We start from the raw sequence: 14,576 nt of genomic DNA, 5'->3' as shown, positions 1-14,576 counted from the left end.
AAAGCAAGTATTCATTAATCCCTGCTTAGTGCTGGTGGATGTGTTGGTGCTTATAAATTAAATCTACATACACACCAAAGCGAAGGCCATTAAATTTTATCAAAGGTTGCAATGGATTAGCATGACATATTCACATCCAGATGACCCTGTTTTTCTTTCTTTTGGTTTTATTATCAGCTTCTACTGAAATGTTTTATTAGTTGCTTTGCTTTCTTACCATAATGAGAGGCAAATGTGCTCTTTTAAGGCAGCTGATAGAAAGCTAAAGAGGCAGCCTTCTCACCTGTGTTAGCATTATGATGGCATTGCCATGGTGACCTCATATTACCACAGACTCCAGATAAGCCCCGGTCAGAAACAATACGGAGAGGACATGACCCCCATTAAACTCTAGCAACACATACATACAGGAAAGGACCATTCCTGTGTGACTGTGGTCATTCAGGTTCTCCTTTCACTGCAGCTTGCAGAGGTCTTAGTTTGTACATAGCAGCAAAAGCAGAGCTAAATCCCTTCAAAAGTGCTGTGATGACCTACAGAACGGTTATAATAGATGCTAAAGGTAAAAAGGCCAAGAGGCAAGGGCCTGGACAGCTGTAAAGACAGTCAGCAAGACCCAGATCACATCAAATCTGAACATAAAATGGAAATCCTTCGCATTTGATTAATCTTACCAAAATGGAAAGGTCAAAAGCATGGTGTTAAAACGTTAGAAATAAGTCACATTAATAGTTATATAACAATTTAAAATTTGTCAAAAGAAATGTGTTATTATAACTCTTTGTGGGAAAAAAAGTATAGTGCAAGCCTCTAAAATGAAAAACTTACATTACCAAAGTAGGGTTAAGATTTAAGTGACTCAATATTAGGCGTGAAATAGAAATATGGATTAATTTGACTTTGATTTAAGGTTGAGTGAGAGGGCTATGAAAATTGGTCTGTCTCATATCTACATGTCAAAATAACACACTACATGCATCTGTCTCACACTTTCAAACACAAGCCTGCATCACAATGTCTAGTGGATTTCTATTTAGATAGGCCATCGTGTGCTGGTATAATTCTGAATGATCATTTGCAGAGTTTCGTTGCTTTGAGAAAGGCAATGACCTCCACCTTATTGAAAAGGAATTCCTTTAATTTTACTTTTCTAAAGGATCTTTGCTTTTTCTTATTGAGTTTTTTTCTTTCTCTTTCTTTTTTTGGAGTTTGGCTTCAGTTGTAGCTTTATATTATGAAAAAATGGCACTGTGAAATTTAAACTCATTCTTTGGTGGTGTCAACCTGAATGCTAAGTGAGTTACCTCCAAGTTGAACTTGGAACCTGAGCGAAAATTACATAAATTCTATTGTTTTAAGCGAAAAATTCCTGCAGGATTGTCAGCTACAGGGATAGGATCCAGTCCCCTCGCATGCTCTGGGTTCCCCGAATGGATTTTAGTCTGTTCCAAAGTCCAAGAGCATGACTGTAAGGTCATCACGAAAGTGGAAATAAATGCACCGTGTGCATGTTTGAACTTAAAAAATAAAGAAATATTCAGTAGCTGGCAGCCTATAAGAAATCAGTTGATTCTGAAGTCAAAAAATGTATTCGTTTGTATCATGTGATGGCAGTCGGCTGTGGGATCAGTGGAAAGGCTGGTATTTGAAGTGTGCACATTTGTTTGAGTGGTGGTAGTGAAGATTTTGCCTTATTGGCCCTACCAATTTCAAATATATTGACTACTCTAAATTGCCTTTAGGTGTGAGTTTGTATGCAAGACTCGCAAGAACAGGTGCATAGATGACTGAATAAAGAAAATAATGTATTGCTGATTATGCAACTTGCCTTAATTTATGCAATTGTTCCTGGCTACAACAAAAAAGTTCTGTGAGATTTAATACCAAACAATGAGAAAGAAAATATTTTGTGCTATGTCTACAGGTCTGGTATGTAGGTTCTAGTTACGTACTTAATTTGCAGACTATTTCATTTCTATTTCTAGCCTGTTTTTATGGATTAAACCGATAAATAATTAAACTGAGGTATGTCACTGTCTTTCTGTTCCATTTATATGGTACTGCACTGCCTCATTCTTTCTTCATCCCAACCTATCCACATCCCCCAACGTGACAAAACAACAAAGGTACCATTGAAGGATAAAGTGAATAACTGTCAGCTATTTTAACCAATTTGGCTCCAGAGTTTTCTTTACAACTGGCAAGAAAAGACATTTTAGTGGAAGAAGAATGACACTCAGCCACTGTGCAGATGACCGTCTGTTATTGAAAAAAGAGACAGGGCTCCTGTTATTGCACTTGCCTGCGTTGTAAAGTAAATGATTTCTTTTCTTCTCAATTCACACTTGAAGCCTGGGACATTGTGAAAACAGGCCGACTCTCAAAGTGGGACATCTTCTGTTATTGGTTTTACATCCATTTCATTTTTCTTTTTTTTCTTTTTATCATAGTAGCAGAGGTCAGTTCAGGTATGCTGTGTTTCCGCAGTGAGAGATACCCTTATCCTTGAAGCTGTGAAGAAGTCGTCTCCAGCCTGAAGTTGGGGGATGACAAACATCATAAAGAAGAGGGTACAATTAGATATTTGTCTTGTACAAAATTATATCACATTAAATATCCTGTTCAAATCTTGTGGAGGATAAAGACCCTTAAATGCAAATGTTACACATATCTATGAACTTGTGGTTTTATGGAAAGAAAATATATTTAAAAAAAACAGCCCTTAAAACCCTTTCAAAACAGATCATCAGAGTATTTAAACTCAAAGAAAATAAAATAGAAAGCTATGTAAGCTTTAATTTCACCTGCTAGGTGAAGGTGTGCATGCATCACAGATTTTCTTAGCTTATGAAGTTGTTTAAAGGTAACATTATTCAATATTCCACAACGTTCAAAGGAAATCTCTACTTTTTCCAGCCTTGTAGGATGTTTCATACCTTGGTTGTGATAAAAGGCTCCTGCACCTTCAAGAGGATTTGTCAAAATATTTCCTGGAATACATATATAGAAGGTTTTGCAACTGTGATGTACACCGGCTGGTCAAACACACACTTGGTATTCACTCATAGGCTACAGCCTCTAGCAACCATTTCATCATAAAAGCAAAAAACGTCAGAACTATCATCCATTAACACTGGCTGGCAAGCTGATTGCCAAAACAGATTGAAAGAGGTACATTTAAAAAATATGTAGAAAAAAAAGATATAACAAGAAATATCAACATAATCAAAGGCACCAACTCTGCAAACTATATACTTGATAAATCAATATACAGTGTATGTTAGCTACTTAAGAAGAAAATGTAATGAATGTGCTTTGCTGAATTTTCCCATTTATTGATCTACTTTAACACTGACTCATTGGTAAGCCACTCTTTTGTGGAGATTCAGGAAGTGATACATCTTCTGGGTGCCAATCTGTTAGAAAGAGAGAAGACTCTTCTTGGGTAATGACAGCAAGACTTGCTTATAAAAAACCCTTTTACGCGTTCTCTATGTACAATGTTCAGATGTTGAAAGTTAAAACTGCAAGTAGAAGTTTTACCTAAATGATAAAGAGTCACTAGAGGTCAAAATAAAATTAGTCCACTCTGATTGTGGCATTTAGACAATCCTTAACTAAATATTATCTGGGATTTCTTAAGTAGGTTTTTAAGTGTCCTTAATCTATACCATCAAAGTTAGACTTTTAGTTAGTTATATAGTGTTAACTTTTATCCATCTGAGCCATAAAAAAATTGTTTTTGTTTTCTCTGTAGAACAAAAGTGTTTAGCAACCTTTTGCTTAATATTTCCAAATCCTTTTAAATTTATACACCATACATAATCTTTTGAGATTTAGTTTTATGCATAACAAATTACTGGTTTGATTTATTTACCATCCATCCCACATCAATTTAACTTTGCCATCCACTAGCATTATTTTAGCTAGTTTAAGCATGCATCTTTAATATTACATTTAGCCTATGAGAAAGAACATAAGTATCCCAGCTTCATGTATACTTGTGCATATTTTCTATCGTATTGCAAATAAAGATGCACACATTGTGTAAAGGCTTAGTGACTACAACAACACAATCTAAAAAAAGAAAAACATCACTTCTTTAGTAACACTCTGCATTATACTGAGGCAATCACTCTAAGCCTGAGAGTTGAAGACTAAATTATGAAACTTGGACTAAATTGGAGACTTACCCCAAGACATTAGTCTAAGGATGTTAATAGTGTTATTTAATGTCAGATGAGTTTAAAATGTGCAAGTCTGAATGTATTTTACCTAATAAATGTCATGAGTATTCTTAGGCTTGCATTATACCAGAGCCGTGAAATCAGGTATGCTAATTGTAAGCAGAGGATGGAGAGGTCCTTAAGGCCCCTTATTGATACTTATCCTCAGTTTGTGTGATGCAGTAATTCACAGTATGCACTACAATTAAGAGTTATTAGGTTAAAGGGCCACTGCATCTGGCACTCCACACTTGGTTTCACACTCATTAGCTGCTCATTAGAAGAGTGCTGATGGTTCATCATCGGAGCATGAGGAAATATTATGAAAATACAGCACAGATGCAGTGGCGGCTGGTGAAAAATATTTTTGGTGGGGCTGATATAGCCTAGTGTATGTCTCCAACTAACCCGGAATAAGAATTCAAATAAACAATTGGACAATACATACAATTTAACAGTAATGATTTAATTTACTATATAATAACAGCAACAGTGATGATTTGGGTCACTGTGACGGGGTTCTTTGGCCTCCAAGAATCCAGTCTCAGTCGGGTTACCGGTGTTGGTGATTTATTGAGCTCAAAAACTCAAAACAGGGTGCAAAAGAAACTAAACATATACAAGATACTCTGGGCCTCAGCCTCCCTCCAGTTACCAGCAATGTAACAAAGAAACAGAAAACAAAAATTGCCGCTTTTCTTCCCACAGCCCTCATTAAATAGTTTAAGCCCCTCACATCAGGCTCTCTTATTTCTGATTTCTTCTCATTAATCAGTTTTGTCCATATATTACCTCCACAAACAATTGATGTACAAAAACAAATAATTTTTACAACTTAATTCTTTTACACAGATTCATTGACTTATTCAATTACACCAAACTGGGTTTGAACCCAGCAAAGACGCAGCCAGACTGAAGATGACAAGTCCCCGCATAAACACGTACACACCCACACCCCCCACATACCCACACACACACACACACACACACACACGCACACACACACACACACACACACACACACACACACACACACACACACGGCTAACCCCACTGAAATATTAAGTGTGCACCCTCAATACGCCAGCAGGTAACCAGGAACAGCTTGTGTGTTTTAAGTTAATAGAGCTACTGATCTCAGCACGAGTGTATTGGTCCTCACAAACACAGTATAACAGGAATGTGTGTGTGGCGCGCAAAGTTAGAGAGGTTGTTTTAAGCGACGAGGTGGATTCGTCACAGTCACAATAACCATGAAATGAAATGTTCATATCATACAACAGGGATGTTCTTCTGGCAAACGGGTAGATAAATAAGGATCTCACCGAATTTGGTGGAAGCTGCATCTCGCTCGTTACATTCGCCATCTTCCCTCTAATTGTCTGCACCTGCGCTTGGGTTCAGAAGAGAAGCCTGTAAAAGCGCAGTATTTTCAGCGCCCCAATACCATAAAGTTCCGAGACGCTGATTGGCCATTAAATTCACCTAGCAATAGTACATGATTGACAGATTCTCTGCAAATGTGGGTCAGTCTGATCACAGCCCCCAGAACAGAGACGGTAGGAGTCTGTCTGTGGAAATCCACAAATTAATGACAGTAGATAGGGAAATGTAGTTTATATAATTTGTTTTGCTTATAGTTACACAGTCTAGAGAGTAAAACAGACATTTATGAGTTAATTTCTAAAAATATATTTTACGTTTCTCTCTTCTTATCAGGGAGGGCGGTGCCCCAGCGCCCCCTATGGGCCGGCCGCCACTGCACAGATGAGACATCTAAGCTGAAATCCTGCTTCCAAGTTTCCCTTGATATAAAGTTGTGTACTGAAAGAAGTGTATAATTGTAACTGTGGAATGAGATTAGCTTTGACTGTATAGCACATGGATCCCAGCTTCTGCTGATGCAGGAATAAATCAGACTGATAGTGCTGTGTTTAATAAATACAAGTATGACATAGATGTATTGTATCACCGCATCTGTAAACAACATGTCACACTGTTAAAGTTTTGGTATTTAGAATATTCAGTCCTATATGAACCAATGATGAAATCCAATGTTCATCTAGTTCTGGTTTAAATCTTTGCATGTTAGAGCATCCAAAGATAGTTTCAGACATCAACTCAAGCCACAATAGGACGCAAAAACTTTGAAATTAAATTAAAGTTGAGCTTTAACAGCTCCTGACTTAATTAAGACTTGTGATCTGGTTTTGTTTACAATCATAATCTTAACATAACATAATCCGTTATGTAACCTACACACCAGAATTTCCCCGTTGTGGGGAAAAAAAGGGATTTTCTATTCTATTCTATTCAATCTGTTTTATTCTATTCTACTCTATTCTATTCTAGTCTATACCACAGACTTGAAGTTGCCCATCAGACACTTTGACCTGAAGTTGCCTCTCAACAGTGTTCATGTTCAATGAACGGCCTTCACTGAATATCTATTCATATTTTTAGTGAACTGTGAACTGAATGGGTCAGTTTTGAAGTAATGAACGACAACGATGTTCACGCTGAGAATAATGAGTGACACACACAGCTCACATTCACTTTCAATTTATAACAGGTTTTACACCACTTATTAGAGCAAACAGCATGACAGACCAGGATATTTTCTGCTAGTAGTAGTCTGCATGATTCAGATTCATCTATTGGTCTGCAAAGGAAGACTTGGACAGAAAATACTCCCGTTTTTGTGCAAACTGCCCACCAGGACTTAACAAACAGGTCCGTACGTCAGCCATGTTCACTTAAGATTTAAAGCGACTCATCGAGTTAAAGCATTCTTGTGAAATATTTGCTACTGACTAAGGATCGTAAAAAAAACCTTTTTGATACAGATCTTTTCTGCAGAACATTAATCTCCCTGTATGTTTCTGATGTTCTGTATAATTTGGCTAAATAAAGGCTTCACTGCACATACAGTATACCCTGACTGCATCAAGTTTTTTTCTTACATTTCTTTCTATATATTATGATCACACATATAAAGGGGGACATATGAGGTTCTATTGTGTAGCAATATGGCTTAATTAACTAAATGAACTTGAATAAGTTAATTTATAGGTTTGTGAGCTATGTTCATTTAAAAAAAAAAAAGTGAACTATGAACCTGAGCTAGTTTGTCTTCATCTGTGTCCACTGAACTCTGAGCTTGTTCTTTTTAATAATGAACTGGCAAAACATTTCATTAATTGCATTAAGAGACCAGCTGACCAGATCCATAATTCAGTTTTGGAAGTTTTGGAGGATATTTAAAAAGAGGCTCCAAAAGAAGAAAAGATGCAGAGATGAAGCAGGGCAGACCAGGGGAGTGTGCAAGAGACAGAGAAAAGCATCCTCCTCCACCAAGAGTAAGACTAGAAACTATACTTGATTTGACCCTAAACTACACTTCAGAGACTTTGGCTGCATCTGAATGTTTGCCCTAAACGCTATATAGGGCACTATATAATGGTTTTTTTTCTCAGTTTTAGATGAGTGTCCGAATGTCTAGTGGATGAAAAAGTGGTGGACTTGAAATTTCCCACAATGCATCTTGAAAACTAGTGATTATCCATGGTCACTAGACGAGCAGATATATCCCAGATTGCTTTTCAAGAGCTCTCCTTGCAAAGCATCATGGTATTTGTTGTTGCAGCAGAAAATAAGAAAGATGACACAGGCACTGCATGGGTAGGTGGAGTTACGTTACCAACAGGGAGCGAAAAATAGTGATTATCTGTCATAAGAGTCAGTTAACTAAGTTCACTATAAAGTCCTCCATATATAGTATATATAGTCCCAGCTCTATAAAGTGATTGAGGGATTTAGAGTGGATGTTCTAACACAGCCTTTGTTTTGTATGTACATTTTAAACACTTTAGAGTGGATTTGGATTGCTCCTAAACAATTGATTTGTAATTCCCTTTACCTGTCAGAAACTTGTTACTGTCATAAACGGGACAGATGGACCCAGTATACAAGGCGAGTCAGACAATGGGAAGTTTCAAAACTGTTAATGAGAGAAAATAATGAAACATAACAGAACGGGGGACGGGCTGCTGAGGATAAGCGGACCGCAGTGGCTGCAGGAGGGGGGGCTGGGCACCGCCTAATCACTGACACTCTGGAGGGAGAAACACAGGTAAGTGACCATGATCATCTGACAGGAGATGATAATCCGAGTGAGACACTTACCGGGTTTAACAGTTCAGTCCATCCTCTTCGAGGAAGATAGGATCCAGCCAATGGACAGCAAAACGAGATGTGGCTCAAAGCCATCCAAAGTGTCCCAGTGAGCTGGCAGGAGACCGATCCAGGTCTGAGAAACAGCTCAGAACCGGACAGTTCCGAGATCCAGGAGTCCGAAGCCCAACCAGGTGTACAGCATGTGAATGAAGTGAGTAATCAGATAAGCTACCGGGGCTGTGATCATGACAGTTACTTGACTTTAATTTGGTTATGGAAATTTTAAAACTTGACTAATTAATATTTTGACTTAATTTGTTCTTATATGAGCTGGAGACAGCAATTCCGTATTCATCGTATTAGACAATGACATAAAAGGAATACATTTTCTCCCACCATCATGACAGGATCTATTTTGGTATGGAAATAGACGGTCAGACTCAAAGTTAAAATCCTAACCTTGGACTGCTGGTGGAGTTCTCCCTGGAGTACACTACGACATTTCATGTTTGACCGAAAGAGCATCTGAGTGAGTCAGCATAGCTCGGCTGCTGCCTTCACAGCATATCTATATTACCATAATGATGACTCAGTCCTGTTCTCCACTACTGTTTATGCGTTTCTATTTCATGCTCTCTTCTCTCCTCTGCTGCCTTTCCTTTCCACCGTCCGGCCCTTCACTTTGTCCTGCCATCTTCTATTCTTGGACTGCTCTGTCATTGCAGGCAACCTACCCTGTCACCACATTTATTCAGTTTCTCAGCCTGCCGACACGGCTTTGCACCGCTAGCTGAAATGTTGTTTTTTCTTTTACAGTCATATTAGGGGATTTTTATATAGTAGTTTTATACAAAGGAAGCACAATGTTATCTGTCCTTATTAGGTTGCACTGGCTTGTTAAATTCAGCTGATGAATGCAGACGAAGTGTGAAACCAAGCTGTTCTATGTTCAGCCAGCTCTTTGTCTCCTTACCCCTTCCAGCAACCTCTGTTCATGTGCAGAGGCCTAAAATAGAATAAGCTGCATCATGTTTTTAGACCTAGAGCTATTGTATCAGAATAAAGTATGACATATCTCTCTTCCTGCTGGGTATCAACCCATCATATCAAGGAAAGGATATCAGCCTATGTATGTTATTGGATCTGCTAAAGGTCCTGATGATATCCTTGTGAATTAAACCTCAAACATGAAGGTTATAACAATAACATATTTCCGCTGTTTTTAAACCCGATTTCTGATGGCTAAAATTTTGAAATGATAAAAACCAGAGATATTGTAGGGGTTAGGTCCATGTTTTGATATTGCAGTGATAGCAACTGTTAGAATTTAAATAGCAAATGTGAAATGTAATTTATACAGCAGCACCTCGAAATGTAAGATAGCAGCATATAAGAATGAGGCTGGTAAAATGCAGTTATAGTTAAACAATTGCACATAAATATAAGCTATGCCTAAAGAGATCCAGTATGATTATATCTGAAACCATAATCAGGTAATGACAGATAGTGTGCAAAGTGGTGTCAACAATGGGTGGTGAGGTTGCTTGAGGACCCAGATGCAGAGACAAGTGAAGCAGGGATGAGTTCTGAGAGGTTTAATAGTTGACCAAAAAGTAGCAGAGGCAGAAATCCAGAAATCCAACTCAAAATATAAAACAAACCAAAATCATGGAGACATCAGGGTAAAGACGAGTCTGAGGAGCCAGGGAGAGACGAGCAAAGTAGACAACACAGCAACAAGAAGGAACCAGCACTGAGTGACTGCAGAGGTGGAGTATTTAAGGACAACCAAACAAAGGAAGGACTAACGAGCTGAATGGGGAGCAGGTGTGGGTGGAACTGGCAAGAGGGAATCCAAGGGAAAAGAAAACAATCACAAGGGGGCGACAGAGAGTAACTAAAGAATGCTTGAAGATAATGGAAAATAAAAAACAAAACAACTGATAACAGAAAACTCAGAGTAACAACAAATAGGAACCATAACAGTACCCCCCCCCTCAAGGGCGGATACCAGACGCTCTTGGAGCCCAAACACAAAACAACCCACCCAGGGTGGGCGGAGGGGGAAACCAGGAAGGAGGGCAAGAAACACAAAACAACCCACAAAAGGTGGGCGAGGGCAACCTAAAGTCTCTAGAATTCAGCCGTGTGGCCAGGGAGGAGAAAGAGTCTCTGGAGGCCGGCCGTGGGGCCGGAGGCGAGGTGACAGAGTCTCTGGAGGCCGGCCGCGGGGCCCGAGGCCAGGCAGAAGCTCAGGAGGACAGCAACGGCCTCGCAGTCTCTGACGAAGGAGGCTCTCTGGAGGAGGCCGGCGGCGAAAGAGGGCCTCTGGAGGAGGCCAGCGGCGACGCAGTCTCTGACGAAGGAGGAGGGCCCCAGGAGGACGCCGGCGGCGTCTCTGACGAAGGAGGAGGGCCCCAGGAGGACGCCGGCGGCGTCTCTGACGAAGGAGGAGGGCCCCAGGAGGACGCCGGCGGCGTCTCTGACGAAGGAGGAGGGCCCCAGGAGGACGCCGGCGGCGTCTCTGACGAAAGAGGAGGGCCCCAGGAGGACGCCGGCGGCGTCTCTGACGAAGGAGGAGGGCCCCAGGAGGACGCCGGCGGCGTCTCTGACGAAGGAGGAGGGCCCCAGGAGGACGCCGGCGGCGTCTCTGACGAAGGAGGAGGGCCCCAGGAGGACGCCGGCGGCGTCTCTGACGAAGGAGGAGGGCCCCAGGAGGACGCCGGCGGCGACGCCGTCTCTGACGAAGGAGGGCCCCAGGAGGACGCCGGCGGCGACGCCGTCTCTGACGAAGGAGGGCCCCAGGAGGACGCCGGCGGCGACGCCGTCTCTGACGAAGGAGGGCCTCTGGAGGACGCCGGCGGCGACGCCGTCTCTGACACAGCTGCAGGAACCTTGGGGGACGCCTACTGCGGCACAGGAACAGCCTCAGAGGGGGCCGCCGACTGCGGCACAGGAACAGCCTCAGAGGGGGCCGCCGACTGCGGCACAGGAACAGCCTCAGAGGAGGCTTGGAGCGCCCGCTGAGGGGCCGTGGAGGCTTGGAGCGCCCGCTGAGGGGCCGTGGAGGCTTGGAGCGCCCGCTGAGGGGCCGTGGAGGCTTGGAGCGCCCGCTGAGCTTTATTTTAGAGAGCCTTTTACTTGTGTGCTCAGGGATATCAGGAGGACTCTGAGCGGGCTCAGGGGTCCCAGGCGCTAGGCTAAACGGCCCGCTAATGGCCACAGGAGTCTCTGGCGCTAGGCCTAACGGCCCGCTAATGGGCTCAGGAGTCTCTGGCGCTAGGCCTAACGGCCCGCTAATGGGCTCAGGAGTCTCTGGCGCTAGGCCTAACGGCCCGCTAATGGGCTCAGGAGTCTCTGGCGCTAGGCCTAACGGCCCGCTAATGGGCTCAGGAGTCTCTGGCGCTAGGCCTAACGGCCCGCTAATGGGCTCAGGAGTCTCTGGCGCTAGGCAAAACAACCCGCTAATGGGCTCAGGAGTCTCTGGCGCTAGGCAAAACAACCCGCTAATGGGCTCAGGCACTGGGGGAGCTGACCCGCTAATGGGCTCAGGCACTGGGGGAGCTGACCCGCTAATGGGCTCAGGCACTGGGGGAGCTGACCCGCTAATGGGCTCAGGCACTGGGGGAGCTGACCCGCTAATGGGCTCAGGCACTGGGGGAGCTGACCCGCTAATGGGCTCAGGCACTGGGGGAGCTGACCCGCTAATGGGCTCAGGCACTGGGGGAGCTGACCCGCTAATGGGGACTGGAGCTAGGGAAACTGGACCGCTAATGGGGACTGGAGCTAGGGAAACAGGTCCGCTAATGGGGACTGGAGGACCGCTAATGGGGACTGGAGGACCGCTAATGGGGACTGGAGGACCGCTAATGGGGACTGGAGGACCGCTAATGGGGACTGGAGGACCGCTAATGGGGACTGGAGGACCGCTAATGGGGACTGGAGCTAGGGAAACAGGACCGCTAAGGGGGACTGGAGCTAGGGAAACAGGACCGCTAAGGGGGACTGGAGCTAGGGAAACAGGACCGCTAAGGGGGACTGGAGCTAGGGAAACAGGACCGCTAAGGGGGACTGGAGCTAGGGAAACAGGACCGCTAAGGGGGACTGGAGCTAGGGAAACAGGACCGCTAAGGGGGACTGGAGCTAGGGAAACAGGACCGCTAAGGGGGACTGGAGCTAGGGAAACAGGACCGCTAAGGGGGACTGGAGCTAGGGAAACTGGACCGCTAATGGGGACAGGAGCTAGTGAAACTGGACCGCGAATGGGTTCTGGAGCTAGGGGATCTGGCTGGCTAGGAACTGATGGAGGTGGCAGGAAAGGAAAAAGATCTTCCCTCTCCCCATAAAAGTAGTGCCTTAACTGAGACTCCTCAATATGGGGAGCTCTAACTGCAGGGGGTGTAATACGTGGACCTGGTTTGAGTTTTTTAGAAGATGGGACTAGCTGTTTGTCATAGAGGTGACGACTGAGACTATGGGAGACACTGACCTGGTTATGGGGGAAGCTAAGGCTAGCAGCTGGCTGACCAAAGGGAGTGGAAGCATCAGGCTGACCCGCCGGAGAGGAAGTGGAGGCGTCAGGCTGACCCGCCGGAGAGGAAGTGGAGGCGTCAGGCTGACCCGCCGGAGGGGGAGAGGAGGCGTCAGGCTGACCCGCCGGAGGGGGAGAGGAGGCGTCAGGCTGACCCGCCGGAGGGGGAGAGGAGGCGTCAGGCTGACCCGCCGGAGGGGGAGAGGACTTCTTCCCCCGGCGACGCTTACGCCTGGAGGGAGCAGTTGGCAGGGGAGAAACAGAGGTTGAACAGGCAGCTGCTGCAGGTGATTGTGGTTGAGGTGGAGGAGGTTTATTTAATAGCTGGGCTAAAGCCGCCTTGTGGTTCCACTCCACCTCTTCTAAAATGTCCAGAAACCCTAGGGATGACAGGAGAGTTGTTTGTGGGGTTAAAATCTTTTTTAGGTCGGCTGCAGCACATACCCGTCTCCAGGGAGGGCTGAGAGTGGCAATCCTGTCCAGAGTGAACCGACAGTTCTCCAGGAAGTGTGTCATGCTTCCTGCCAAGTTTGACTCTGCTGGGTCCATGTTGGCTGGTTCCTTCTGTCAACAATGGGTGGTGAGGTTGCTTGAGGACCCAGATGCAGAGACAAGTGAAGCAGGGATGAGTTCTGAGAGGTTTAATAGTTGACCAAAAAGTAGCAGAGGCAGAAATCCAGAAATCCAACTCAAAATATAAAACAAACCAAAATCATGGAGACATCAGGGTAAAGACGAGTCTGAGGAGCCAGGGAGAGACGAGCAAAGTAGACAACACAGCAACAAGAAGGAACCAGCACTGAGTGACTGCAGAGGTGGAGTATTTAAGGACAACCAAACAAAGGAAGGACTAACGAGCTGAATGGGGAGCAGGTGTCGGTGGAACTGGCAAGAGGGAATCCAAGGGAAAAGAAAACAATCACAAGGGGGCAACAGAGAGTAACTAAAGAATGCTTGAAGATAATGGAAAATAAAAACAAAACAACTGATAACAGAAAACTCAGAGTAACAACAAATAGGAACCATAACAAGTGGGTCATTTGTACAATGTGTGTTTTTACTTATTAGTTGCAATTAGATTCTAATGACTCTTTAATTATCCAATGCATTCCTCTACTACTACTTGCTATTTTCATGCATATATTCACAGCTGTGGATTTATCTTTGGTGATTGGCCCCCACTCCTTATTATCAGAAGTCCCGTATTCCGTACCTAAGTGAAAACGTGGCAGGCCCTTCTGTAAAACGTGACCAAACATGATGGTAAAAGTTAAAAGATTACTCTGTGAGCTTAATGCACCAGGGGTATTATTAAGGGCTTAACTCTATCCTCTTGCATGTATGTTTTAGCCTATTCTGATATGCAGTAGATCAAAGGTCCAGCTTTACATTTATATGCATCTGATACTGTAGTACACAGTGTGTAATGTGATTGCCAACCAAGCTAGGGTACCACATGCTTTTTGTACTTGGTTAAAAATATTTGGGCATAAGCGTTTCAATTCAGAGATGACATATTTACTCTTCATATGTACTTCATTTTAGCGGATACCACATATATGTTAAAGTATTAGAAACTTTACTATGTCCTCTTCTTACATTATTTAGACTCTATCAAGGCATTTCATTTCTCTTTTTGATTA

Source organism: Cyprinodon tularosa, unplaced genomic scaffold (genome assembly GCF_016077235.1).
Source record: "Cyprinodon tularosa strain WSP-4 unplaced genomic scaffold, ASM1607723v1 ctg69, whole genome shotgun sequence".
Classification (NCBI taxonomy): domain Eukaryota; kingdom Metazoa; phylum Chordata; class Actinopteri; order Cyprinodontiformes; family Cyprinodontidae; genus Cyprinodon; species Cyprinodon tularosa.
The sequence above is the reverse complement of the archived record's forward strand: the minus strand, read 5'-3'. Positions refer to the sequence as shown.